Below are 27,781 nucleotides of genomic sequence, written 5' to 3' on the forward strand. Positions count from 1 at the left end.
GATCCCGAGTCAGGGCAATGGAATCATGGAAACTATTGATTATCTTCTTTAAAACAGATGGCACAAACTGAACACTAGAAAGAGCTAGGGTTGCAAAACCACCATACTATTGTTTCTGCTATAAATTCAACCCTGGGAGCCAATTATCAGAAACAAAGTTTGCACTTAGGATGCTGATCTTAGTGATGCTGGTGCTACTGTTTTTCAGTCGTGTTGTGGGCAAGGTTCATGTTTTGCAATGCACTGCCGTGGATATCTATCCCATTCGCTGTCTGTATCTTCAGCCAGGAGATCTTATAATTGGTGTCATTGTATCTCAGACACTTTTTATCACCAGTCCGAAAGACTTCAAGCGCCAATCACATGGGGTGCTAACTGAAAAGTTTGTGTAAGTAATATAAGACTCCTTTTTGTTATACCATGTGCACCCTTTATACTTTCTGCTGGAATAATCATACAGGTTACCTTCACATGTTTTCGTTTCCATTCCTAGAGATTGTGTCAGATCCAGATCTAAAGCACCATTATGTTATGGAAGTTTTTACCCATTGAAAACCCCAGACCAAGTTGGCTAATAGCAAGCTAGGTTTATTAACATTTCTGCAGCCATGGAGAGAGCAATACCGTGGTATCAGCCCCCTAAAGTCTGCATCACAATACAGCTCATTTTAAGACATTTCTGAACAGACCCTCCTGACCACTTCTGGCCAATCCTGGCCGGCTGTCCATGCAGGCTCACAAACATGACTTGTTGCAAATCATCACATTCCCAATATATATTTTTAAAAGAATAAGTTCAGCATTAAAAGCATACATTCAGCATCATCTGACTTGGTTACGTATGGGGCTACTTATAGTTTCTGTCCAGTAAGCATAATCAGCAAAAAGCCTAACCAACTGGGTGAACCATATTCACATGCTTCAAACCCCCAGGTCAGTGCTCACTGTTGCCCTTTTACTCATGAGCAAGACATATCAAAAGGGGAAGGATGTCAGAGGCAACCACAGGACTTTCTTTAATAGAAGAGGTTGCTCATGACCATAGGCAACTGAGGAGTTGGATGTAGTGATAGTTTGGTACCCAAATATGTGGTGCTTAGAACAGGAATGCTTAATGCTACATTAAATAAATCAAAAACATCTGTCATACACTTCTGCCCATTGGATTATCTATTTTTTGTCTGCTTCATCCAATTTATTTCATTAATATTAATGCTCCATTAATCAATATGGTCATATTGACAGAGTTCAAGCAGGATATGTTTAACTAATTCAATTGCCACTTGAATATACGTAGATAACTATCTCTGTACTTTTAAATACTGCCTTGTCTGGAAAAAGCAATAAACTGCACAAAAACTAGTTTTAAACATTTCTAGTCCTCTCCTTAAATTTTAGTTAAACCATGAACTATAGCCATTGCATATTACACTTAAAAAAATAGACTCATAGCTTTAAAAGATGGTAAAATACAGGGAACCAATTGAATCAGGTCTACAAATAAAGTGACCAGCTAGAATTTTCTTGACACAGCATAGCACCAATGCCGGTCTTGAATCTAAAACAGTTGAATAGTCTGGAACTGTTTGTTGAATAGTTTGTTGGCTTAATTTTCAGAAGTATAAGGTGAATAATACCCTCTTAATAGGAGAGAGCTGTATTGGAGAATGCTGTTCTTGAGGTGTATCCTAGTCCATTCTTTAATATTTGTGAATCTGCCTGTTTTCTGATTTTGGGGGTGTTGGCTTCATAAGAGCAGTATTTATCCATGATTCACAGAACTGCATGTGTGCTGGCTTCCCCTCCTGAGATTCACCAGAAAGGGTGGATAGATGGTATGGAATATGACTGTATGTGGGTTGGAATCTCCGAGTTTTCCTCTACCACTGGTTATTGGACAATCTTTCTCCTCTCACACTCTGCGATATCGTTATTATTGCTGATTTGAGGTTCTGTCAGATGCACCTTTTGTCTATGTGTGTGTTAAACGAGTAAAAATTATATATTACATAATTAGATTAAAATTGTTTCTCAACAGCTAATCTAAGTTTGTTCCAAGATGGCTCCAGAGTTGTTACAGTCTTTTGTTGCTGGTCAGTCCAGTTATCTATGCTGCACTTTTTTTATCTCCAAAAAGGAAAACCAATTTCTCTCATTCGAGCATTTTATTTTTCGAATCCCAGTGCGAAAGCATTTTTAAAGCGGATGCTGAGGATGTGAGGCAGGATATAATTGAAATGGATGGCACGTTTCTCTAATCTGGGGCAATAACAATATTCTCAGTCATGCTTACTCCAAATATTAACCATGTTCAGGTATTACATACATAGCTAAGGCTTGAATAATAATTGCCACACAAATGTTGTCTGGAGATTTCACAATGCAATATCAATAAAAGCAGTTATATGGCTCAGAGGTGTTAATTTTACAATCAAAAGAATATGTTGATGATGCTGCCTATAAATATTTATTGCAGGTACATGCCTCAGAACTACCAGCATATCCTGGCTCTGGCATTTGCTGTCAAGGAGATCAATGAGAATCCAGAGATCTTGCCAAATCTCACCCTGGGGTTCCATATCTACGACAGCCATCTGAATCCAAAATTGACATATCGTGCCGCTCTGCAACATATTTCCCCAAGGAACAGGTTTGTCCCCAACTACAGGTGTCATATCCAGGACAACGTACAAGCAGTTCTTGAGGACATTAATTCAGATGATTCACAAATTGTCCAAGACCTTTTCAACATCTATAAGATCCCACAGATAGGCAGTCAGGGTGGGATGCACAGTTTTGCCAATTGTTTACCTGCTTGATTACACCCTTTTGACATCATCATGGTCTAATTTAATCTGTTTTGTTGACAAAAGAATATGGTATAAGCATTCCTTTAAAGATTATTTATACTTCACCATGTTAATATTGATCTCTGGAGTAGTTCAGAGTGTATGTTTTGAAGAGAATTGTATTTTTTTTAAATAAAGCATTCCTTAAATAAATTATCAAAATTAATTTAAATGCTGTGTGTAGTTCATACAACAGTAGATTTCTTATCGAATTGATCAAATCTCTCTGATTGGTCCACTTTTACACAAGTAGCCTATTCTGGTTTAAATCATGTAACATTGCTAACTAACAGTGCGTCAGTACATTAACATCAGCCATTTTCTGGGGAAGACAAAGTAGTTTTTTTTTTAAAGCAGTGTGTTTTCCTAGCACACTCCTACAGATATTATAGAAGCAGCATCATGTCCAACAATGAGCTCCCACTTCAATAAATAGAGTCATGAAGCAGAATCATAATGAGGAATACTTTGAATTCCTCTTGCCTTCAAACCCACAGAAGAGGAAGTAGGGTGTACCCATTGCTTACACTGGGTACAGATGCACATATTCTAGCTTGCTCTGGTTGCTAAAGGAAATAAAAAGCTGCTAATAGTTCTGGGAGGTGATGGGGCTATTCTGCCCTTTCTCCCACCTTGAGAAAGGCCATTATCTGCTCAATACTATTGCTGCCGGGGTGGGGGTAATCTCTGTTGCTGCTGACATGCACCTTACGAAATGGGAGCTTTCGACAAGGAATCCACCAGGTGGTCAGATTTAGAGCACCTCCTTTGATAGAGAAGTAGCAGTGAGTTTAGCCTGGTTTAATTGGTATTGAAATAAATTATTGGTCATTTGCTGGCTGCAAGACAAGCTACCTCCACCTCTAATGGCCATGCCAATAATCAGTTAATCAATCAATAAATTAATCAATTCTCTCTCTCTCTCTCTCTCTCTCCATATTAGATTATGTTCTTATATTACAACAACCACCTTTATTTGGCATTTAAAAATAGGTTCTAGAGCGTTGCCAGACATTTTTGAAATACAATTCAAGAGTACATTCAAAGCGCAGTCAGGAAGACTGTATATAGCAGTATACATTACTTAGCAAGTTCTGTCACTTATAAAATAAATTTTGCTACTTTTTCCAAGAGCATGACATCTGGATTGTTTAACAGAAGCTCCACAACAGAACAGTCAGAGTCACTTTCAGATTTGTCTAGGGCCAGCCTGGGAGAGAAATTCCTAATGCCCACATATCTCGGACAGTCAAGAATAATGTGAGCAAGAGTCTCCACTTGATTTTTACAGTGTGGACAAACCCGATCCTGGAGAGGGATGGATAAGTAACGACCCTTTGTAATGGTCGATGGGAAGGTATTGGATCTGGCCCTTGTGATAATCCATCTCTGTTGGGGTTCAGTTAATAATTCAAGATATTTGGCTATGTGCCCCTGTTCCGGTATTATTCCGACAGAGAGGGGTGAGGTCTTATATATTCCTTAAGGTCCAGATAAGAAATCATGAAATATAGCACTAAGCAAAGTGTATCTGTTTCATTTTGTAAATCTGTCTTTAGCTTTTGTATGGTCCTACCCCAGTGATGATGGATAACACTCAACTCCCATCCTTCTATAATATGGTTCCAAATGAAACCCAACAGTATCTAGGAATTCTTCAATTACTGCTGCATTTCAATTGGAAGTGGATTGGATTCTTGACTATGGTTGGTGTGAACTTAGAGTGGTTCGTTCAGAGGATGTTTCCAGTCTTTTCCCGGCATGGCATTTGTTTTGCCTTCATGTATTCACAGTCTGATATGGTAGGCAATGATTATACGAAAGGCTATCTTAAAAGTTTTTCAGAACTGTATGAAAAAATGATGGGGAGCACTGCCAACGTAATTATCTTCAAAGGACAAGCTCGTACCTTTTTAAATGCCAGAGGTATGATAGAATTAGCACAGATTAAATACATGATGCCAAAACCGAAAGGCAAAGTATGGATTGTAACAGTTCACATGGACTTAAAAACATATCACGACAAATTAAGCCGGGATGTGCAAATCTTCCATGGCATGATATCAGTTTCCCTTCACTCTAATGAACTTCAGGGATTCCAAGACTTTTTTAAGAGCAGAAAGCCATCCAGTGTGGAGGGAGATGCGTTTCTCAAGGACTTCTGGTCATACACATTTCGTTGTGCATTACCAAATTCAGTTCTCGGCAATGTGCGTCAGGCTAATTGCACAGAAGATGAGACACTGAAGGACCTTCCTGCATTTGAAATGAGCATGTCTGGTCAAAGCTACAGCATCTACAATGCGGTCTATGCTGTTGCTTACGCTTTGCATGCTATGTATTCTTCAAAAATTCAAGCAAGGATGCAAGGAGAGAGAAGGAAGCTGCTAAATCACCAACCCTGGCAGGTAGCGCATCACCTTTGTACTCTGGAGAGCAACATTGTCACAGGCTGAGAGTATTTGCAACACTACTGTTCTTTCACCTACACCTGAAACAACTGTTTTATATGCATAATGCTGGAGATGGGGTTGATATCATAATAGTACTTCATCCCTGTGACATTGGTAGTGACATAGGTAGAACCTGTGTGCGAGTTAAAACTCTGTGAATACAACAGCAAAACTACAGCAGCAGTGGCGTAAGAGGTTAAGAGCTCGTGTATCTAATCTGGAGGAACCGGGTTTGATTCCCAGCTCTGCCACCTGAGCTGTGGAGGATTATCTGGGGAATTCAGATTAGCCTGTACACTCCCACACTCCCACACACGCCAGCTGGGTGATCTTGGGCTAGTCACAGCTTTTCAGAGCTCTCTCAGCCCCCCCACCTCACAGGGTGTTTATTGTGAGGGGGGAAGGGCGAGGAGATTGTAAGCCCCTTTGAGTCCCCTGCAGGAGAGAAAGGGGGGATATAAATCCACACTCTTCTTCTTCTTCTTCTACATGTTACCCCAGACACCATTTGTAAATTACCATAATGGTTCAATACTCACAACTTTTTTTGCATTTGAAAATGTGAGTGAGAGCAGGAAAGAATATTGCCTGGTGCTGTGTCAGCACATACCCAATTTGGCCCTCATGCCAACTTTTGCACCTCTAAATTATTGCAGGTGTTGGTTGGACCCATGTCTGCCATAACAAGTGGTAGAGACAACAATTTCTTGTTCATCAGTGATACATTCTTATACTTAAGCACATTTTCTAGCTCCTTCTTGGCTGCCCACCCCAGTTTTCTATATCTTTTGTTAGTTATGTGGTGTCATCTGCATATTTCAAATAGTTGTTCATTCCACGAATTTTCACTCTACCTTCACCTAAATGTAATCCAGCTTCACTGAGTAGGGCCAGGATTTTTGAATGATATCTGGCACTGCCTGATGGTGTGGTGCCAGATGTGAGAATATTGGTGGGAGCTGGGCAGCATGTGCAGCTCTGGTGGCAGTACCAGAATGGAGCTCATTTTCTGAGGCGGGAAAATGGCTTGTGTACCCTTTTCTTTGCTTCAGGGATTCTCTGAAATGATTTTGGGATGAGTGCCTGGGGGACCTGCCAAGCTCGGGGGCTGTTAGATTTGCCCTCACCTCAAGTGGCAAGGGGAACTATGGTTGATTCCCCACTGGCGCAATCGACCTAGGTTTGACCCTGTCCATGAAAGTATTGACCTAGGTGGATTCAACAGTCACTCCCCACAGCAGCCAAGGTTGTCGTGCTGGAGCCATGCTCAGAGGGTAAGATCACCTTGACGCCTCTTCGTTCCTGATTGGCTGTTGTGTGCTCTGCTCAGCTATCAGATCAAAATGGCATCTATCAGAATGACAGATGCCACCAGAAAGGAGCGAGGGAGTGTAATCGATTGGACCTTACGTTGCTAGGCAGGAAAAATGTTGCAACTTCGTTGCTATCAGCAGTGTGTAAACAGGTGCCATTTATATGTATGGCTGTTGCTTCATATACAAGAAAGAATTTTTTTTAAAGGCTCACTTTTCCCCACTGTGAGTCTCCCATTCTGCGCATGCCCAAAACACTTATCTGTGATTGGCTGAACGGGAGAATCACGTCAAGGAAGATTCCCCACTTTACCAGCTTCGACCTGAGTTCGACCTAGGTTGGCAGAAAAAACTGTACCTGCCTAGTAGAGTCAGAAATTTAACAGTAAGAAGGGTCAGAGATGGAACGGACTTGGGTTGAACTCAGCGGATGTGGGGAGTTCCTAGGTCGAACCTAGGTTGATACTAGGACAATTCCGCAAGTGGGGAATCAACCAATGAGTGGTTGGTTCCATGTGGAACCCATTTAATTGCCATCTCAGATTACCTCCATCCTGGCTCAGCCAAGTGGCTGATGCAAGGCAGAGCGGAGATATCAGCAGACAAGCGGGGTCTCCTGATGTTTATCTGCCAACAGGAAGGTTGCCTGATAACTGGATCTATGTGCCTTGCTGTGTTAATGTTCTGAAAACTGCTGTTGCAATAAAGCTGTGGCTATTTCTCTCCAACTGAAGTGTTTGGTTATTCTGTATTACTGGGTCACCCCCTTCCCATTTTTCCTCCCTCCCTGCCTTTCTATGACTTCAAATATTTCTGCTTGTATCCTGTCTGCTCCTTGTGACATGTTTCTCCCATTTTTTCTCAGTGCACCTTCCGTTTCTCTTACAATAGTTGTGAATTCTTCTCAAATGATTCTTTTTGGAACTGTCTATGATAATTATTTGCACTTCTGCATTGCTGGAAATCTGCATTAAGTCTTTTGATTCTGATTCTTTCACCTTTTGCTTCTTGTTTGTCTTCAATAATTTTAAAAACTGTTATTAGACATCCATCAAGGTTTTTCATTTCTCTTGGCTTCAGAAATAATCTTTGCACATTCTTTCTTGATAATATCTCTAATCTCAACCCGTATTTCTTCTTGTTCAGGTTCTCTTGCACATACAAAGTTCAAGTTCTTCTGGAATTCTGCTTAGGTTTTATTTTGGCCATATGAATTCATCTTTTTTTTTGGGGGGGGGGGTGCTTGTCCTATAAAATCCAGCTGTCTGGGAAGAGAGAAACAGACAAAGCTTTAAAAAGCCACAAAGGTTTTCAGCTTCTTTGACTTTCAGCTATCTTTCCCCACCATGTCTGAAGCCACAGCAAGTTTCAATGGAAGCAGGCAAGCTAGAAGGACTGTGTGGAGGTTGGCTCACCCAGTCCCTGCACACAGTTCTTCCCTGCTGCCTTTAAACCCAAACCCAACATATTTTGCACCAAAGGTTAGAAGTGCAGAGTGCTGAATATCATACAATAATGTAACAGAATATATTTCAAATAAATATTTCATTAAGTACGCATTTCTATTTGTAGATTCTCAAATCTTAATCATATAGATCAGTGGTTCTCAACCTTCCTAATGCCGCGACCCTTTAATACAGTTCCTCATGTCGTGGTGACCCCCAATCCTAACATTTATCCATTTTACAGATGGAGAACACTGATGCAGACAGTCTTAGGTGACCCCTGTGAAAGGGTCGTTCGACCCCCAAAGGGGTCCGGACCCACAGGTTGAGAACCACTGAAGATTCTTTTGTCTAATGACATTCACATATGCTGTGATAAAACATCCAAAACAAGGTAGCTGCAATTATAAAGAATGTTTCAGTTTTTGCATGTGCAGATGTACAGCTAGTAGAGTTAGATACCATCTTCAGTCAAAGGCTCACAGAAAAGCAGCAGCCATATCTGTCTATGGAAGTATTGACAGCAATCAAGACATTTTTACAGAGCATATTGTGTAAGATGGGTCCTGCAACACAATATGGGATGGAACAACCATCCGGAACAAATCCACAAATTTCACAGATCTTTTGAAGCCCCACTTTTTCTATCATTTTGGTTCAATGTTTACACTTCTACCCCTACTGAAATTATGCTGACATCTAAATGAAGCAACTAGGTGAAGCACACACCTGTCCTCCCATATAGCAACTGCTCAGTCTACCCATTCCTTGATTTTTTCCTTGATTGTCACCTATTTTTGATCGCTCTCTCACCTCTTCTTGATTTTTTTCATTCTCACCTATTTTTGATTGCAAGGTTCTCAAGGTGGGTGCACCATCATTGCAGTCATTAAATTCAGTGTAGAACAACTGTGTTAAATGTTCTTTGTTTATTGGATGACAATAAATACACTTGCCATCCAGCGCAAAATGCAATCGTCGTACTGTGCTGCTCATGGTCATATCCAAATTAGATGAGACATAATGACTTTCTTAATGTCCATCCATGCCATCTGACAAAAAGTTCCCGCTCTATTTAAATACAAGCCTGTTAACTGCATAGATTTAAACCTGCATGCATGGAGTGAAGAATACACAGACCTTTAAAAAGTCCATTGAACTAATCATATTCACTGGTGAATTTAAACATAGGAGATGGTGGATGTTGCTATTTATTTTTTAATAAAGAGGCAGACTTATTTCTCATTTTTCAATGTAGCTCCATCACTTTCTGAGATGCGTCTCATTTAACAACAGCGCTGGAGATCAGATTTCCTTTGACCACAATGGAGAATTGATAGCAGGACTCGATATTATCAACTGGGTAACATTTCCAAACCAATCTTTTGTTAGAGTGAAAGTGGGAAAGATCCATGCCCAGGTTCCTTCACAGCAAGAACTTCAGCTAGATGAAGAATCCATGGTATGGCACCCCCGATTTAACCAGGTAAGATTACAAAACAGCCTTTTTAGGAATAGGCTACTGTGGAATAGTAGGGTGTGTGGGTTCAGGAAGGATCTCTCATCATTGTTGGGAAAGAACCAACAACTCATGGCATGATGTGAGCTCTTATAATACATGAGAATTTCAAGCCATTGTTCCAAGACTAAGGCTTGGTTCTTTTGGCTTAGGTACGACCTGTGTCTTTATGCAGTGAGAACTGCAGTCCTGGATATAGAATGACAAAGAGGGAAGGGGAGCCCTTCTGTTGTTATAATTGCAGCCAATGTCCAGAAGGGACAATCTCTGATCATCAAGGTAAGAGATGTACACTACAGAGTCCTCAGATGAGTTGGTGGTACTCTTAAAGGAATAAGCCTGTAAGAAACAGCAAGATGTAAAACATAGAAAAGACTCAGGATTAGATGACATGTTACGGAGAGCTGTCAGCAAATATTGTGGGCTCATAAAATATACCAGTCAGTTCCATACCGACTTCCTATTCTAATACTGTATCAAGGCAGAATACAGACTCAACTGGCAGTGCATAGTTTCCCTCTTATGTAGATGGCAGGAAAATGTGCAGTATGTTGAGAGTTGCAGAAAACCTGAATAAAAATGAGTTTACAAAAAAGTTTCTAATTTGATCGAGAACCCCTTTGAGTAACAAAGACTTCCTTTGAAAAACATTTGACCATATGTCTCACTATTTGCAATCAACTTGGAATCTGGTTCATGTTCATCCAGTAAGTATTAGACATTAGTTATGCAAAATGTATTCCTGCTGGTTTGTTTAATTTATGAACTGAGTTCAATTTCTAGTAAGTTTAGTTCACAAATAAATGAACTATAAAGGCAGTCTGCTAGACCTAAAAGACACTGCCTCTTTTACAGACATGCCTGACTGTTCCCAGTGCTCCGCTGGTCATTTTCCACACAAGAACCAGAACTATTGCATTCCCAAGATGATCAGCTTCTTATCTTATGAAGAACCTTTGGGAGCTGGTTTTCTCTGTGTTTCTTTGACTCTGTCTTTCATCACAGTCTTAGTACTTGGAATATTTATAAAGCACCACAGCACCCCCATAGTCAAAGCGAACAACAGTAAGCTGACATACACTCTTCTCAATTCGCTTCTTCTATGCTTCCTTTGTGCTCCAGTACTATTCATCCCCCCCCCCCCCCCCCCCCCCCCCCCCACCCCCCCCCCCCCCCACCCCCCCCCCCCCCCACCCCCCCCCCCCCCCACCCCCCCCCCCCCCCACCCCCCCCCCCCCCCACCCCCCCCCCCCCCCACCCCCCCCCCCCCCCACCCCCCCCCCCCCCCACCCCCCCCCCCCCCCACCCCCCCCCCCCCCCACCCCCCCCCCCCCCCACCCCCCCCCCCCCCCACCCCCCCCCCCCCCCACCCCCCCCCCCCCCCACCCCCCCCCCCCCCCACCCCCCCCCCCCCCCACCCCCCCCCCCCCCCACCCCCCCCCCCCCCCACCCCCCCCCCCCCCCACCCCCCCCCCCCCCCACCCCCCCCCCCCCCCACCCCCCCCCCCCCCCACCCCCCCCCCCCCCCACCCCCCCCCCCCCCCACCCCCCCCCCCCCCCACCCCCCCCCCCCCCCACCCCCCCCCCCCCCCACCCCCCCCCCCCCCCACCCCCCCCCCCCCCCACCCCCCCCCCCCCCCACCCCCCCCCCCCCCCACCCCCCCCCCCCCCCACCCCCCCCCCCCCCCACCCCCCCCCCCCCCCACCCCCCCCCCCCCCCACCCCCCCCCCCCCCCACCCCCCCCCCCCCCCACCCCCCCCCCCCCCCACCCCCCCCCCCCCCCACCCCCCCCCCCCCCCACCCCCCCCCCCCCCCACCCCCCCCCCCCCCCACCCCCCCCCCCCCCCACCCCCCCCCCCCCCCACCCCCCCCCCCCCCCACCCCCCCCCCCCCCCACCCCCCCCCCCCCCCACCCCCCCCCCCCCCCACCCCCCCCCCCCCCCACCCCCCCCCCCCCCCACCCCCCCCCCCCCCCACCCCCCCCCCCCCCCACCCCCCCCCCCCCCCACCCCCCCCCCCCCCCACCCCCCCCCCCCCCCACCCCCCCCCCCCCCCACCCCCCCCCCCCCCCACCCCCCCCCCCCCCCACCCCCCCCCCCCCCCACCCCCCCCCCCCCCCACCCCCCCCCCCCCCCACCCCCCCCCCCCCCCACCCCCCCCCCCCCCCACCCCCCCCCCCCCCCACCCCCCCCCCCCCCCACCCCCCCCCCCCCCCACCCCCCCCCCCCCCCACCCCCCCCCCCCCCCACCCCCCCCCCCCCCCACCCCCCCCCCCCCCCACCCCCCCCCCCCCCCACCCCCCCCCCCCCCCACCCCCCCCCCCCCCCACCCCCCCCCCCCCCCACCCCCCCCCCCCCCCACCCCCCCCCCCCCCCACCCCCCCCCCCCCCCACCCCCCCCCCCCCCCACCCCCCCCCCCCCCCACCCCCCCCCCCCCCCACCCCCCCCCCCCCCCACCCCCCCCCCCCCCCACCCCCCCCCCCCCCCACCCCCCCCCCCCCCCACCCCCCCCCCCCCCCACCCCCCCCCCCCCCCACCCCCCCCCCCCCCCACCCCCCCCCCCCCCCACCCCCCCCCCCCCCCACCCCCCCCCCCCCCCACCCCCCCCCCCCCCCACCCCCCCCCCCCCCCACCCCCCCCCCCCCCCACCCCCCCCCCCCCCCACCCCCCCCCCCCCCCACCCCCCCCCCCCCCCACCCCCCCCCCCCCCCACCCCCCCCCCCCCCCACCCCCCCCCCCCCCCACCCCCCCCCCCCCCCACCCCCCCCCCCCCCCACCCCCCCCCCCCCCCACCCCCCCCCCCCCCCACCCCCCCCCCCCCCCACCCCCCCCCCCCCCCACCCCCCCCCCCCCCCACCCCCCCCCCCCCCCACCCCCCCCCCCCCCCACCCCCCCCCCCCCCCACCCCCCCCCCCCCCCACCCCCCCCCCCCCCCACCCCCCCCCCCCCCCACCCCCCCCCCCCCCCACCCCCCCCCCCCCCCACCCCCCCCCCCCCCCACCCCCCCCCCCCCCCACCCCCCCCCCCCCCCACCCCCCCCCCCCCCCACCCCCCCCCCCCCCCACCCCCCCCCCCCCCCACCCCCCCCCCCCCCCACCCCCCCCCCCCCCCACCCCCCCCCCCCCCCACCCCCCCCCCCCCCCACCCCCCCCCCCCCCCACCCCCCCCCCCCCCCACCCCCCCCCCCCCCCACCCCCCCCCCCCCCCACCCCCCCCCCCCCCCACCCCCCCCCCCCCCCACCCCCCCCCCCCCCCACCCCCCCCCCCCCCCACCCCCCCCCCCCCCCACCCCCCCCCCCCCCCACCCCCCCCCCCCCCCACCCCCCCCCCCCCCCACCCCCCCCCCCCCCCACCCCCCCCCCCCCCCACCCCCCCCCCCCCCCACCCCCCCCCCCCCCCACCCCCCCCCCCCCCCACCCCCCCCCCCCCCCACCCCCCCCCCCCCCCACCCCCCCCCCCCCCCACCCCCCCCCCCCCCCACCCCCCCCCCCCCCCACCCCCCCCCCCCCCCACCCCCCCCCCCCCCCACCCCCCCCCCCCCCCACCCCCCCCCCCCCCCACCCCCCCCCCCCCCCACCCCCCCCCCCCCCCACCCCCCCCCCCCCCCACCCCCCCCCCCCCCCACCCCCCCCCCCCCCCACCCCCCCCCCCCCCCACCCCCCCCCCCCCCCACCCCCCCCCCCCCCCACCCCCCCCCCCCCCCACCCCCCCCCCCCCCCACCCCCCCCCCCCCCCACCCCCCCCCCCCCCCACCCCCCCCCCCCCCCACCCCCCCCCCCCCCCACCCCCCCCCCCCCCCACCCCCCCCCCCCCCCACCCCCCCCCCCCCCCACCCCCCCCCCCCCCCACCCCCCCCCCCCCCCACCCCCCCCCCCCCCCACCCCCCCCCCCCCCCACCCCCCCCCCCCCCCACCCCCCCCCCCCCCCACCCCCCCCCCCCCCCACCCCCCCCCCCCCCCACCCCCCCCCCCCCCCACCCCCCCCCCCCCCCACCCCCCCCCCCCCCCACCCCCCCCCCCCCCCACCCCCCCCCCCCCCCACCCCCCCCCCCCCCCACCCCCCCCCCCCCCCACCCCCCCCCCCCCCCACCCCCCCCCCCCCCCACCCCCCCCCCCCCCCACCCCCCCCCCCCCCCACCCCCCCCCCCCCCCACCCCCCCCCCCCCCCACCCCCCCCCCCCCCCACCCCCCCCCCCCCCCACCCCCCCCCCCCCCCACCCCCCCCCCCCCCCACCCCCCCCCCCCCCCACCCCCCCCCCCCCCCACCCCCCCCCCCCCCCACCCCCCCCCCCCCCCACCCCCCCCCCCCCCCACCCCCCCCCCCCCCCACCCCCCCCCCCCCCCACCCCCCCCCCCCCCCACCCCCCCCCCCCCCCACCCCCCCCCCCCCCCACCCCCCCCCCCCCCCACCCCCCCCCCCCCCCACCCCCCCCCCCCCCCACCCCCCCCCCCCCCCACCCCCCCCCCCCCCCACCCCCCCCCCCCCCCACCCCCCCCCCCCCCCACCCCCCCCCCCCCCCACCCCCCCCCCCCCCCACCCCCCCCCCCCCCCACCCCCCCCCCCCCCCACCCCCCCCCCCCCCCACCCCCCCCCCCCCCCACCCCCCCCCCCCCCCACCCCCCCCCCCCCCCACCCCCCCCCCCCCCCACCCCCCCCCCCCCCCACCCCCCCCCCCCCCCACCCCCCCCCCCCCCCACCCCCCCCCCCCCCCACCCCCCCCCCCCCCCACCCCCCCCCCCCCCCACCCCCCCCCCCCCCCACCCCCCCCCCCCCCCACCCCCCCCCCCCCCCACCCCCCCCCCCCCCCACCCCCCCCCCCCCCCACCCCCCCCCCCCCCCACCCCCCCCCCCCCCCACCCCCCCCCCCCCCCACCCCCCCCCCCCCCCACCCCCCCCCCCCCCCACCCCCCCCCCCCCCCACCCCCCCCCCCCCCCACCCCCCCCCCCCCCCACCCCCCCCCCCCCCCACCCCCCCCCCCCCCCACCCCCCCCCCCCCCCACCCCCCCCCCCCCCCACCCCCCCCCCCCCCCACCCCCCCCCCCCCCCACCCCCCCCCCCCCCCACCCCCCCCCCCCCCCACCCCCCCCCCCCCCCACCCCCCCCCCCCCCCACCCCCCCCCCCCCCCACCCCCCCCCCCCCCCACCCCCCCCCCCCCCCACCCCCCCCCCCCCCCACCCCCCCCCCCCCCCACCCCCCCCCCCCCCCACCCCCCCCCCCCCCCACCCCCCCCCCCCCCCACCCCCCCCCCCCCCCACCCCCCCCCCCCCCCACCCCCCCCCCCCCCCACCCCCCCCCCCCCCCACCCCCCCCCCCCCCCACCCCCCCCCCCCCCCACCCCCCCCCCCCCCCACCCCCCCCCCCCCCCACCCCCCCCCCCCCCCACCCCCCCCCCCCCCCACCCCCCCCCCCCCCCACCCCCCCCCCCCCCCACCCCCCCCCCCCCCCACCCCCCCCCCCCCCCACCCCCCCCCCCCCCCACCCCCCCCCCCCCCCACCCCCCCCCCCCCCCACCCCCCCCCCCCCCCACCCCCCCCCCCCCCCACCCCCCCCCCCCCCCACCCCCCCCCCCCCCCACCCCCCCCCCCCCCCACCCCCCCCCCCCCCCACCCCCCCCCCCCCCCACCCCCCCCCCCCCCCACCCCCCCCCCCCCCCACCCCCCCCCCCCCCCACCCCCCCCCCCCCCCACCCCCCCCCCCCCCCACCCCCCCCCCCCCCCACCCCCCCCCCCCCCCACCCCCCCCCCCCCCCACCCCCCCCCCCCCCCACCCCCCCCCCCCCCCACCCCCCCCCCCCCCCACCCCCCCCCCCCCCCACCCCCCCCCCCCCCCACCCCCCCCCCCCCCCACCCCCCCCCCCCCCCACCCCCCCCCCCCCCCACCCCCCCCCCCCCCCACCCCCCCCCCCCCTCGCCCCCCCCCCCCCCCCCCCCCCCCCCCCCCCACCCCACCCCCCCCCCCCCACCCCCCCCCCCCACCCCCCCCCCCCCCCACCCCCCCCCCCCCCCACCCCCCCCCCCCACCACCCCCCTCGCCCAACACCCCCCCCCCCCCCCCCGCCCCCCACCCCCACCACCCCCCCCCCCCACCTCCCCCCCCCCCCCCCCCCCCACCGCCGCCCCCCCCCCCCCCCCCCCAATTCAGTCTTTTCGGGGGTGGGGAGGAGGAGTGCCAAAATCCACTATAACCAAATGTGAAAAAAGCCAAATTTTTGGTGCACAGTCCTGTGTGTTTGTATCGACCATCAAATCGCAGGGTTTCCAAGGCAAGGGACAATCAGAGGTGGTTTGTCATTGCCCGCCTATACATCACAACCCTGGTGTTCTCGTCTAATTACTAACCCTGACCACCATTGCAAAGCTTTTGAGATCTGTTGAGCTCAGGTTAGCCTAGGGCAGGGGTAGGCAACCTTTACCACCCAAAGAGCCATTTGGACCCATTTTCCATGGCCCTGAAGGTCTACCAAGCCGGAGAGGCAGCTCCACACAGAGCCGCCTCTGGTTCGGCCCCTCCACTCACCTTTCCTTCCAGCCTAGCTCTGAAGGGCTGGAGGGACACGTCCATGCTACCCTCTGACCTCCAGGCCACGTGGAGCCGCAGTATAAGGCTGAAAGAGCCGCAATCAGCTCCGGAGCCACAGGTTGCAGACCCTTGGCTTAGGGCATCCAAGTCAGTAGTAATGAAACGATTTTAATCGATTTGACAGCTGCCTCTTCTCTTTATTCCACCATGATTTTCTTAAACCTTTTGGCTGAATTTTTGGGGATAAAGAACCACACTGACGGTCTCCTATTCTGTATCATACCGATACTACACTGTTCATTATTTCATGGGCCAGTTTTATAGCAGCAGGACACAGACACAGATTGCAGAACATTTCAAAACAAAACTACTTCCTCAAAATCCAACTGCATTTTCCTATGGACAACCCAATACAGCGCTGGAGATGGCCTCCATTTTAGCCTAAAATGATTGAAACATACTTTTTACACATTTAAAAACAACATTGCTTCCTTAAAATTCAACTGATAGTTGAAATGTTGGGTCCTGTGTAATTACCAAAAGGACTGTAATTAATTCTGTCGCTTCCTAAATTCTCTGTGGAGTACAAGCAGCCAGGAGCAGAACTGGTTAGGACAACAGCGGCAAGTGACAAGTGTTTCTGTTTAGTTCAGAACGGGCCAAGATCTTCTGGGGTTGCCACTTTATAATTAAGCTCCTGACTTCAATCCTATCAGTGCTAGGCTGATCCCTAGTCAGGACACTGGGATCATGGAAACTATTTATTATCTTCTTGTAAAACAGATGACACAAACTGAACAATAGAAAGTGCTACCATTACAGAACCACCATACTAGCGTTTCTGCTATAAATTCAACCCTGGGAGCCAGTTATCCGAAACAAAGTTTGCACTTAGGATGCTGATCTTAGTGATGCTGGCGTTACTGGTTTTCAGTCGTGTTGTGGGAATGGTTCATGTTTCTCAATGTGCTGCTGTGGATAGCTCCCCCATTCTTCGCATGTATCTTCAGCCAGGAGACCTTATCATTGGTGCCATTGTATCTCAGACACTTTTTGTCACCAGTTCGAAAGACTTCAAGCGCCAATCATGTGGAATGCTGTCTGAAAAGTTTGTGTACGTAATTTAAGACATTTTTGTTATACCATGGGCACACTTTCTACCTGAATAATCATATAGGTTACCTTCACATGGTTTCCTTTCCATTCCTAGAGACTGTGTCAGAGTCAGATTTGCATCACCATTGTATAGAGACATCTCAAAAAGGGAAGAATGTCCAAGGCAAGCACATGACATTCTCTAATAGAAGAGGTTGCTCATGATCATAGGCAAACTGAGGAGTTGGTTGTTGTGATAGTTTGGAACCCAAGGATGTGGTGCTTAGAACATTTATGCTTAATGCTACATTAAATAATTCAAAACAATCTGTCATAAACCTCTGCCCATTGGGTTATCTGTTTTTGTCTGCGTCATCCAATTTATTACATTACTATTAATGCTCTATTAATTAATATGGTAATATTGGCAGAGTTCAAACTAGATATGTTTAACTAATTTAATTGTCATTTGAATCTTTAAACAAACAAAGAACCTTTATTGGCATAACAACATTATATACACAGATCCACTTAACCAAGTAGAGGGAAGCTAAAATAAATGTACAGGTAGAGAGGCTGATGTTCAGGATTTGCTCCTAAAGCGCTGTTTTATATACAAATCCAAAAATTTGGTGTCTGCATCATTTGCATCACTACTGGGGCTGTCATCATTTGAATATACATAGCGATCTCTGTATTTTTTAATATTGTCTTGTCTGGAAAAAGGAATGAACTGCACTAAAATGGGTTTTAAATATTCCTTGTCATCCCTTTAACCTGTAATAAAATCATAAACTATAGGCATTTAATGTTACACTAGATAAATAGACTCATAGCCCTAAAAATGGTAAAATGCAGAGCAGCTGTTGAATCAGTTTTACAGGTAAAGTAACCAGCTAGAAATGACTTCACACAACATAGCACCAATGCCCGTCTTGAATCCAAACAGGTGAATTGTCTGGAACTGTTTGTTGAATAGGAGTGGCTTAGGTTGCAGAAGTGTAAGGTGAATAATATCCTCTTAATAGCAGAGAATGCTGTTCCAGATCTTTGTTATTTTTTAGGAATATCCTAGTCCTTTCTTTGATCATTGTGAATCTGCCTGGTTTCTGAATTTGGGAAAGTTGGCTTCATAAGAACAGCATTTATTCATGATACACTGAACTGCATGTCTGCTGGCTTCCCTTCCACAGTCATATCAGGAAGGAATGGATAAGTGGTCTGGGATATGTGTTTGCGTGGGTTGGAATCTCCGAGCTTTCATCTACCACTGGTTATTGGGCAATCTTTCTCCTCTCACACACTGCACTATCATTATTACCATTGATTTGAGGTTCTGTCAGATGCACCTTCTGTGTCCGTGTGTCTGTGTGTCTGTTCACTGTTACACATAGTCTTCCTCCCACCTCCTAGCCTTCTTGCGGGTAAGGAATTTGGTCTGTGCATGGTTAAGTGACAACCAGTTAGGTTATGAATTCTTTTTGTCACAGATTTCTGTGAAGGAAAGATTTCTAGAGATTTCTAGAAGGAAAAAAGGTATTTCTTCTCTAAGAAACAGCTCTGCTTTCCAGAAGGACAGTCACTTAAGTATCAGAAGCAAATCTTTAAAAAAAACCCGCAAGCATGGGCAAAGGTCTGTGAAATACTATGTTTACCTTGACATTCCTTTCCAAGGAACCGACATAAGCTAAGCCCAAGCTTTGCATTAGAGTCTGGTTGAAGCAGACTTCACGTCTCCCTGTTCACTTGCCTTTGTCTTTCACATCCTTCCAGAGAGGGTTTGAAAACTTTTAATTCTTCCCCTCACAATAAGTGGGGTTTCTTTTTACCTATCCTGAACTAGACTATGGCCCCTTCCGCACACGCAAAATAATGCGTTTTCAAACCACTTTCACAACTGTTTGCAAGTGGATTTTACTATTCCACACAGCTTCAAAGAGCGCTGAAAGCAGTTTGAAAATGCATTATTCTGCAAGTGCGGAATGAGCCTATGTTTCTGTTACTAGACAGATGGGCTAATAGTCCTTCTCATCCTGCCTTTTTTTGTCTCCACAAAGGGAAACCAGTTTTTTTCTCATTCAATGGTTTAATTTTTAGAATCCCAGGATAGAGGGCTTTTTTTTCATTAAGACTCCATTCTTCCAGTAGGGTGAGTCATCCCATTCTTTATTTCCAAGTCACAATACAAGGACGCTAGTGGAGGCACATCAATTCAAACTCTCTTTGGGATTCACAGCAAATTCTGCAATTGATTAGTTGGCCCAAGTCTCCATTTATTTTAGATGTGCCATGGAACACAATTCATGAGGCAGTCAGTGGAACTAGCCAATTGGGACAAGCCTTGAATCATAATTCTCACACTAGTATCGTATCCAGATCTCACAATGCAGTATCAATAAAAGCAGTTATATGGCTGAGCGGTATTAATTTTACAGCCAAAAGAGTGTGTTTATGATGCTGCCTAGAAATATCTTTTGCAGGTACATGCCTCAGAACTACCAGCACATCCTGGCTCTGGCATTTGCTGTCAAGGAGATCAATGAAAATCCACAGATCTTGCCAAATCTCACCCTGGGGTTCCATATCTACGACAGCCATCTGAATCCAAAATTGACATATCGTGCAGCTCTGCAACATATTTCTCCAAGGAACAGATTTGTCCCCAACTACATGTGTCATATTCAGGACAAAGTACAAGCAGTTCTTGAGAACATTAATTCAGATGATTCACAAATTGTTCAGGATCTTTTCAGCATCTACAAGATCCCACAGGTAGGCAATCAGGGTGGGATGCACAAGTTTGCCAGTTATTTACCTTCACCAGTACACCCTTTTTACATTATCTGATTTAACTTGTTTAGTTGATCAGAGAATATGGTGTAAGCATGTCTTTAAAGATTCTTTCCTACCTTTATACCTCACCATGTTAGTATTTATCTCTGGGGTAGCTCAGAGTGTATGTTGTGAAGAGAATTGTATTTTTTTAATAAAGCATCACTTAAATTAATTACCAAAATTTATTTAAATACTCTATGTAGTTCATACAACAGTAGATACATTTTTGAATTGATTAGATCTCTCTGAATGGTTCACTTGAACATTAGTAGCCGATTCTGCTTTCCTTCTGTCTTTCTGTCTTTCTGTCTTTCTGTCTTTCTGTCTTTCTGTCTTTCTGTCTTCCTTCCTTCCTTCCTTCCTTCCTTCCTTCCTTCCTTCCTTCCTTCCTTCCTTCCTTCCTTCCTTCCTTCCTTCCTTCCTTCCTTCCTTCTGACCGACCGACCGACCGACCATATTAGATTATGTTCTTATGTATTTCTTATGGTCCAGATAAGAAATAGTGAAATATACCACCACACAAAAGTGTGCCTGTTCCATTTTGAAAATCTGTCTTTAGCTCTTGTATGGTCCTGCCCCAGTGATGATGGATACCACTCAACCCCCATCCTTCTACAGTATGGTCCCAAATGAAACCCAACAGTATCTGGGAATTCTTCAATTACTTCTGCATTTCAACTGGAAATGGATTGGATTCTTTACTATGGTTGGTGTGAACTTAGAGTGGTTCGTCCAGAGGATGTTTCCAGTCTTTTCCCAGCATGGCATCTGTTTTGCCTTCATGTATTCACAGTCCGATATGGTAGGCAATGATTATATGAAAGGCTTTTTGAAAAGCTTTTCAGAACTGTACAAAAAAATGATGAGGAGCACTGCCAACGTAATTATCTTCAAAGGACAAGCTCGTAGCTTTGCAAATACCAGAGGTTTCATAGAATTGGTACAAATTGAATACCTGATGCCAAAACCAAAAGGCAAAGTATGGATTGTAACAGTTCACATGGACTTAAAAATATATCACAAGAAAATAAGATGGGAATGGGATGTTCAGATCTTCCATGGCATGATATCAGTTTCCCTTCACTCTTATGAACTTCAGGGATTCCAAGAATTTTTTAAGAACAGAAAGCCATCCAAGGCGCAGGGAGATGCATTTCTCAAGGATTTCTGGTCGTACACATTTTGTTGTGCATTCCCAGATTCAGTTCTGGGCAATGTGCATCAGGCTAATTGCACAGGAGATGAAACCCTGAAGGACCTTCCTGCATTTGAAATGAGCATGACTGGCCACAGCTACAGCATCTACAATGCGGTCTATGCTGTTGCTTACGCTTTGCATGCTATGTATTCTTCAAAAATTCTAGCAAGGATGCAAGGAGAGAGACGGAAGCTGACAAATCACCAACCCTGGCAGGTAGCGCATCCTCTTTGTAATCTGGAGAGCAACATTGTCACAGGCTGAGAGTATCTGCAGCACTACTGTGCTTTCACCTGCAAGTAAAACCACTCTTTTATATGCATAATGCTTGAGATCGCAATAGGACTTCATCCCTGTGACATCGGCAGTGACGTGGGTCTGTGGCTACAACAGCCAAACTACATGTCACCCCAGTCACGATTTATAAATTGTCATAAGGGTTCAATACTCACAGATTTGTTTGAATTTGAAAACGTGTTTGGGAGCAGGGGAGGATATTCCCTGGTGTTTTAAAACACTTTAAAAAGTCACAAAGGGTTCTTTGGCTTTGAGCTATCTTTCCCCACCACGTCTGAAGCCAAAGCAAGCTTCAATGGCAACAGGGAAGCTAGAAAGGCATTTTGTACCAAAGACTAGTAGTACAGTAGTACAGTGCTTATAATACAACAGTGTAACACAATGTATAGCAAACAAATACTTCAGTTAAGTATGCATTTCTATTTGCAGATTCACAAATCATAAGTCATTTTATTTACAGTCAGCGACCAGTAGTACAAGATCAGGGTACATCAGTTTCAAGGTACCGTTACCATAGCATATATACAGACAAAAGAGTACTAGAAGCACTATTCAAATGTTACATAATCTATAATCTATAATAAGAGTACTAAAAGCACTATACAAAATATTACATAGTCTATGGTATTTACAAGAAGGAATATTTGCGACACTAATATAATTATTATCGTACTTATACACAGTCGGTGACTGGTTCTCAAATTTTAATCACACAGATTCTTGAGTCTAATCAGATTCTTGAGTCTAATCACACAGATTCTTGAGTCTAATCACAAGATAGCAGAAATGATAAATAATGTTTCAGCTTTAACTTGTGGAAATGTATAGCCAGTAGAGTCAGATACCATCTTCAGTCATGCTGAAAAACAGCAGCTATATATGTCTTTGGAAGAATTGTAAGCAAACAAGACCTCTATACAGAGCATTTTGTGTAAGATAGGTCCTGCAACAAAGTATAGGATGGAACAGCCATCCAGAACAAATTCACAAATTTCACAGATCTTCTGAGACCCCATGTTTGCCATCAAAGCTTTGTCTCAATGCTTACACTACTACCTCTACTGAAATTATGCTGACATCTAAATGAAGCATCTAAGGCCCTTTCTGCACGGGCCTCTATGCGCCCTCACACCAGCAAGAATTCTGCCGGCGTGGGAGCAGAGGCTGTTCGCACGCAAACGTGCGAGCAGCCCCAGCAGAGGCCAGCGCAGGAGAGGCGGCTCTGCATGGAGCTGGCTCTTCCCCGTCCCTCTCTTACCTCATCGCTGTCATCGCCCTGCTGTCCTCCTAAGCCCCGCCCACGCTGCCCTCCGACCTGTTCGCATCGTGCCGCTGAGAACACGCTGTTTACTCAAAAACTACCCTTTAAACGGGTGTTTTTGAGGGCGGCCTGACGCCGCCCTGAGGGAAGGGAAGGGGAGCCAGGTTGGCGCTGCTGTGTTTTTGGCCCATGCAGAAAGGGCCTCAGTGAAGCACACACCTCTCCTCCCACATACCAATGATTCCCTCTTTTACCTCTCCTTGGCTGATTCTGCATGGGCCAAAAACAGCAGTGTGAAAATGGTGTGAGAATGTTGTAAAAGGGTTTAAAACGGTGTAAAAGGGTTTATACTGTTTTCACACCGTTTTCACACGGCTGCTTTTTGGCCCATGCGGAATCAGCCCTTGTTTTTTTCCCCCCATTGTCACCTATTTTTGATTGCAAGATTCTCTTGGAGGGTGCACCATCATTGCGTTCATTAACTTCAGTGTAGACCAATTGTGTTAAATATTCCTGATCTATTGGATGACATCAATAAATATACTTGCCATCTAGCACAAAATATAATTGCTTGCACTGTGCTGCTCATGACCTCAAATGAAGTGACTTCCTTCATTTCCTTCCATGCCATCTGTCATGGAATATTCCCACTCTATTTAAATACAAGCCTGTTCGCTAAGTGATTGAAGCCTGCATGCACGGAATGAAAAACATTGATATAAACAGTTCTTTAAAAAGTCCATTGAATTAATCAAACTAATCATATTCATTGGTGAATTTAAACATAGGAAATGGTGGATGTTGCTACTTATTTTTTGATAAGGAGGCAGACTTATTTTTCATTTTTCAATGCAGCTCCATCACTTTCTGAGATGCGTCTCATTTAACAACAGCGCTGGAGATCAGATTTCCTTTGACCACAATGGAGAATTGATAGCAGGACTCGATATTATCAACTGGGTAACATTTCCAAACCAGTCTTTTGTAAGAGTGAAAGTGGGAAAGATCCATGCCCAGGATCCCTCACAGCAAGAACTTCAGCTAGATGACGAATCCATGGTATGGCACCCCCAATTTAACCAGGTAGGACCGGAAAGCAGCCTCTTTAGGAATAGGCTACTTTGGAATAGAAGGGTGTGTGGGTTCAGGGAGGATCCCTCATCATTGTTTGGAAACTACCATCAGCTCTTGGCATGATGTGAGCTCTCATTATACTGAGGAATTTCAAGCCATTGTTCCAACATGAAGGCTTGGTTCTTTTGTTTTAGGTACGACCTGTGTCTTTATGCAGTGAGAATTGTAGTCCTGGATATAGAATGACAAAGAGGGAAGGGGAGCCCTTCTGCTGTTATAATTGCAGCCAATGTCCAGAAGGGACAATCTCTGATCTTCAAGGTAAGAAATGTACAATATAGAGTCCCCTGATGGGTTGCAAGTATGTTTAGAGGAATATGCTTGTAAGAAACAGCAAGATGTAAAACATAGAAAAGTCTCAGGATTAGATGACAAGTTACAAAGAAAGTGAGAGCTGGCAGCAAACATTGTAGGCTCGTAGAATACACCAGTCAGTTCCATACCGGCTACTTATTCTAATACTGTAGCAAGGCAGAATACACACTCAGCCAGCAATGAATTGTCGACCTCTAATGTTGTTGTTGTAGTAGTACATACCCTTTAATGGCATAATAAATCACAGATAAAATAACAGATTGAGAAGGAAATAGACACTTATAAATAAGAGCATAGGTAAAATGGTGATTACAAGCATTTGGAATGAATTGAAATAACATAGCAAAGAAACTTGCCCATTGCCTCCAGGGTATGCCAATCTTAATTGTTCAGTAAAAAAAAATAGTCTTTTGCTGCTCAGTTAGACAGTAGAGGAAGTAATATATTCGCCCTAACTCAGCAATACAGCGGGCAGTGGTACAAAACATGCATTATGGATTCTTCACAGTTCATAGCGCAGATCCAATATATTTCATGATGTGGTCGTTTTAAGGCCCTCCCCTGCTGTAAGGCAGAGGATAAGACATTGTATCTTGCGAGAGATAATGCACAGCGAAATTTGGGTTCAGTTAATAAGTACAAATATTAACTGTGGCAAAAGTACTAAGGGGAATCTTAAGAAAAAGAGGGGAGCAAAATTTATCTGCTTTGCTGATTACGGTGTGGTGCTCCCAATCAAATAGTTTTTTTTCTTGAGGTGATAAAATATTTCAACAGAAAGGTTAGTGCCTCAAAAGCTAGTGCCTCAAAAGCTAAACCCAGGTCCCCAATTTTGGTTTCGATACAGGCTCACCAATCGGTACAATGTACAACTGATTGTACTTGGGATATGAGACTCATATCATCCAAATCCAAAACTTGAATGTAATACACTATGCCCTTGTTTCAAGCAGATATTGATCTGATTCAAGGCATAGTCAAGGAATAGGAGACATCTATCAAAGAGGCTCTTCAAGCCCACTCTTGAGTGGGATAACAGCATGAACATAAGAACATAAGAAAGAGCCTGCTGGATCAGACCAGAGACCATCTAGTCCAGCACTCTGCTACACGCAGTGGCCCACCAGGTGCCTTTGGGAGCTGACATGCAGGAGGTGAAAGCAATGACCTTCTGCTGCTGCTTCTCCTGAGCACCTGGTCTGCTAAGACATTTGCAATCTCAGATCAAGGAGGGTCAAGATTGGTAGCCATAGATTGATTTATTCTCCATAAATCTGCCCAAGCCCCTTTTAAAGGTACCCAGGTTAGTGGCCATCACCACCTCCTGTGGCAGCATATTCCAAACACCAATCAGGCGTTGTGTGAGGAAATGTTTCCTTTTAGAAGAAGAAGAAGAAGAAGAAGAAGAAGAAGAAGAAGAAGGAGGAGGAGGAGGAGGAGGAGGAGGAGGAGGAGGAGGAGGAGTTTGGATTTATATCCCCCCTTTCTCTCCTGTAGGAGACTCAAAGGGGTTTAAAATCTCCTTTCCCTTCCCCCCTCACAACAAACACCCTGTGAGGTACGTGGTGCTGAGAGAGCTCCGAGAAGCTGTGACTAGCCCAAGGTCACCCAGCTGGCATGTGTGGGAGTGTCCAGGCTAATCTGAATTCCCCAGATAAGCCTCCACAGCTCAGGCGGCAGAGTGGAGAATCAAACCTGGTTCCTCCAGATTTGATACACAAGCTGTTAACCTCCTACGCCACTGCTTCTCCTAATTCTTAGTCATAATTCTATTAGTCCTAATTCTTCCCCTAGAATTTTCAATGTGTGCCCTCTGGTTTTAGTATTGTGAGAAAGAGAGAAAAATTTCTCTCTGTTGGCATTTTCTACCCTATGCATAATTGTATAGACTTCAATCATGTCTCCCCCCTCAAACATCTCTCCAAACTAGGGAGTCCAAACACTGCAGCCTCACCTCATAATGAAGGTGTTCCAGTCCCTCAATCATCCTCATTGCCCTTCTCTGAACTTTTTCTATCTCCTCAATATCCTTTTTGAGATGTGACAACCAGAACAGAACACAGTACTCCCAAGAGAGTTCTCCATTTTATTTGCCGGCATCGCCGACAAATAAAAAGATAGGTATTCTAGATCTACCAAGTGTGGGGCTATGAACATTTACCTCCATTGGAGCAGGAGCTAGAAGATGATTTTAAAAGAGCTTGAATAAGGTTGGGACCAAGACAGAACCCTGCATGACTCCTCCCCTCTAATGTAGACAGAAGGAAAATGCACTATATGTTGACAGTTGCAGAAAACCCAAATGAAAATGAACTTTCAAAAAAGTTTGCAGTTTGAGTAACAAAGACCTCTTTTGAAAAATGTTTGACAATATTTCTCACTATTTGCAATCAACTTGGAATCTGGTTCATGTTCATCCAGTATTAGACATCAGTTTTGCAGAGGTGTTCTAGCTAGTTTGATTAATTTATGAACTCTACTGAGTTTAGTTGACAAATAAATGAACAATATGGACAGTTTGCTAGACCTAAAAGACACTGCCTCTTTTGCAGACATGCCTGACTGTTCCCAATGCTCCGCTGGTCATTTTCCACACAAGAACCAGAACTATTGCATTCCCAAGATGATCAGCTTCTTATCTTATGAAGAACCTTTGGGAGCTGGTTTTCTCTGTGTTTCTTTGACTCTGTCTTTCATCACAGTCTTAGTACTTGGAATATTTATAAAGCACCACAGCACCCCCATAGTAAAAGCGAACAACAGTAAGCTGACATACACTCTTCTCAATTCACTTCTTCTATGCTTCCTTTGTGCCTTACTATTCATTGGCAAACCTGGAAAGATAATGTGTCTCCTTCGCCAAACTGCCTTTGGCATCATTTTCTCCATTGCAGTTTCTTCCGTGTTAGCAAAAACAATCACAGTGACTGTGGCTTTCATGGCCACCAAACCTGGAAGCCGGATGAGGAAATGGGTGGGGAAAAGGCTATCTGTTTCCATTGTTCTTTCCTGCTCTATGATTCAAGTAGGCATCTGTATCATTTGGCTAGTAAAATCCCCCCCATTCCCAGATGTTGACATGCATTCAATGACAGAAGAAGTTGTATTAGAATGTAACGATGCTTCTCCTACCATGTTTTACTGTGTCTTGGGCTATATGGGCCTCCTGGCTAGTGTGAGCTTCCTGGTGGCTTTCATTGCTAGGAAGCTACCCGACAGTTTTAATGAAGCCAAGTTCATCACATTCAGCATGCTGATCTTTTGCACCGTTTGGTTATCCTTTGTTCCAGCCTACCTGAGTATCGTCAAAGGAAATACATTGGTGGCTGTTGAGATCTTCTCTATCTTAGCCTCCAGCGCTGGCTTTCATTGGAGCTTCATCTTTTTCCAAATGCTTCATTATTGTGCTTAGACCTGAACTGGCAGATCACAGAGAGCAGCTACTAAGGGCGAAAAATCAATGAACTTGTTGGATTCAGCTTGAGGTAGTATATCTTTGGTCATGCATCGCCTCCAGTCGCCTCTATCGCCGGTGAGTTTCAGCC

The 27,781-nt window shown here is 50.5% G+C and overlaps 1 pseudogene; it reads left to right on the forward strand.

The window, feature by feature from the left end:
- The first annotated feature begins 170 nt into the window (after positions 1 to 170).
- On the forward strand, positions 171 to 27,700 carry LOC125444224 (annotated as a pseudogene).
- The last annotated feature ends 81 nt before the right edge of the window (positions 27,701 to 27,781 follow it).

Source organism: Sphaerodactylus townsendi, linkage group LG15, assembly GCF_021028975.2.
Source record: "Sphaerodactylus townsendi isolate TG3544 linkage group LG15, MPM_Stown_v2.3, whole genome shotgun sequence".
Lineage (NCBI taxonomy): Eukaryota > Metazoa > Chordata > Lepidosauria > Squamata > Sphaerodactylidae > Sphaerodactylus > Sphaerodactylus townsendi.